At 43.6% G+C, this 2,500-nt stretch overlaps 1 protein-coding gene across 11 annotated transcripts in view; it reads right to left on the bottom strand.

Annotated features, from left to right (window-relative positions):
- Positions 1–2,500, bottom strand: part of LOC123999436 (transcription factor 4-like) — a 474,953-nt gene that overhangs the window by 149,497 nt on the left and 322,956 nt on the right. The gene's annotated exons all lie outside the window — the stretch shown is intronic.

Here is a 2,500-nt window from a genome sequence, read left to right as displayed (position 1 = left end):
AGAGGCCTATCATACCTAACTGTCTAACAGAGAGGCCTATCATACCTACCTGTCTAAAAGAGAGGCCTATCATACCTACCTGTCTAACAGAGAGACCTATCATACCTACCTGTCTAAAAGAGAGGCCTATCATACCTACCTGTCTAACAGAGAGGCCTATCATACCTACCTGTCTAACAGAGAGGCCTATCATACCTAACCGGACTACAGAGAGGCTAACCTGACTACCTGTCTAACAGAGAGACCTATCATACCTACCTGTCTAACAGAGAGGCCTATCATACCTACCTGTCTAACAGAGAGGCCTATCATACCTACCTGTCTAACAGAGAGACCTATCATACCTACATGTCTAACAGAGAGACCTATCATACCTACCTGTCTAACAGAGAGGCCTATCATACCTACCTGTCTAACAGAGAGGCCTATCATACCTACCTGTCTAACAGAGAGGCCTATCATACCTACCTGTCTAACAGAGAGGCCTATCATACCTACCTGTCTAACAGAGAGGCCTATCATACCTAACTGTCTAACAGAGAGACCTATCATACCTAACTGTCTAACAGAGAGGCCTATCATACCTACCTGTCTAACAGAGAGGCCTATCATACCTACCTGTCTAACAGAGAGGCCTATCATACCTAACCGGACTACAGAGAGGCCTATCATACCTAACCGGACTACAGAGAGGCTAACCTGACTACCTGTCTCACACTAGTATACTTCCTGAATTGACTGAAACTGAAATGGTATTGACCCAAACCCTGCAGGACACACACAGCAGTAGCTACAGTGCCTTGCAAAAGTATTCATCCCCCTTTGGCGTTTTTGCTATTTTGTTGCATTTACAACCTGTAATTTAAATATATTTTTATTTGGATTTAATGTAATGGACATGGACAAAAGAGGCCAAATTGGTGAAGTGAAATGGAAAAAATTACTTGTTTCAAAATATAAAAATAAATAAATTAAAAACAGAAAAATGGTGTGTACAGATTTATTCACCCCCTTCACTATGAACCCCCTCCCCTTTGCTATGAAGCCCCTCCCCTTTGCTATGAAGCCCCTAAATAAGATCTGGTGCAACCAATTACCTTCAGAAATCACATAATTAGTTCCATAAAGTCCACCTGTGTGCAATCTAAGTGTCACAATCTGTTACATGATCTCAGTATATAACACCACTAAGTAAGGGGCACCACTAAGTAAGGGGCACCACTAAGTAAGGGGCACCACTAAGTAAGGGGCACTACTAAGTAAGGGGCACCACTAAGTAAGGGGCACCACTAAGTAAGGGGCACCACTAAGTAAGGGGCACCACTAAGTAAGGGGCAACACTAAGTAAGGGGCACCACTAAGTAAGGGGCACCACTAAGTAAGGGGCACCACTAAGTAAGGGGCACCACTAAGTAAGGGGCACCACTAAGTAAGGGGCACCACTAAGTAAGGGGCACCACTAAGTAAGGGGCACCACTAAGTAAGGTGCACCACTAAGTAAGGGGCACCACTAAGTAAGGGGCACCACTAAGTAAGGGGCACCATTAAGTAAGGGGCAACACCATGAAGACCAAGGAGCTCTCCAAAGGGACAACCCACCAAAACTCACAGACCAGGCAAGTAAGGGCATTAATCAGAGAGGCAACAAAGGGACCAAAGATAACCCTATCTAGACCCAGAGTATCTATCTAGACCCAGAGTATATATCTATTATGACACCACAACAAGCCTGCCAAGAGAGGGCCACCCACCAAAACTCACAGACCAGGCAAGTAAGGGCATTAATCAGAGAGGCAACAAAGAGACCAAAGATAACCCTGAAGGAGCTGCACAGCTCCACAGCGGAGATCGGAGTATCTGTCCATAGGACCACTTTAAGCCATATACTCCACATAGCTGGGCATTACGGAAGTGGCCAGAAAAAAAGCAATTGCTAAAAGAAAAAAATAAGCAAACATGTTTGATGTTCTCCAAAAGGCATGTGGGAGACTCCCCACACATGAGTATCTATATAGTCAAAGAGTATCTATATAGACCCAGAGTATCTATATGGTCCCAGAGTATTTATCTAGTCCCAGAGTATCTATCTAGACCCAGAGTATCTATATAGTCCCAGAGTATTTATCTAGACCCAGAGTATCTATATAGCCCCAGAGTATTTATCTAGACCCAGAGTATTTATCTAGACCCAGAGTATATATCTAGTCGATGAGTATCTATATAGACCCAGAGTATCTATCTAGACCCAGAGTATCTATCTAGACCCAGAGTATCTATATAGACCCAGAGTATCTATCTAGACCCAGAGTATCTATCTAGTCCCAGAGTATCTATCTAGACCCAGAGTATCTATCTAGTTCATGAGTATCTATCTAGACCCAGAGTATCTATCTAGACCCAGAGTATCTATCTAGACCCAGAGTATCTATCTAGACCCAGAGTATCTATCTAGACCCAGAGTATCTATCTAGACCCAGAGTATCTATCTAGACCCAGAGTA

The sequence above is a fragment of the Oncorhynchus gorbuscha genome, linkage group LG16, assembly GCF_021184085.1.
Source record: "Oncorhynchus gorbuscha isolate QuinsamMale2020 ecotype Even-year linkage group LG16, OgorEven_v1.0, whole genome shotgun sequence".
NCBI lineage: Eukaryota > Metazoa > Chordata > Actinopteri > Salmoniformes > Salmonidae > Oncorhynchus > Oncorhynchus gorbuscha.
Note: the sequence above shows the minus strand (reverse complement) of the source record. Positions and strands in the feature narration are given on the sequence as shown.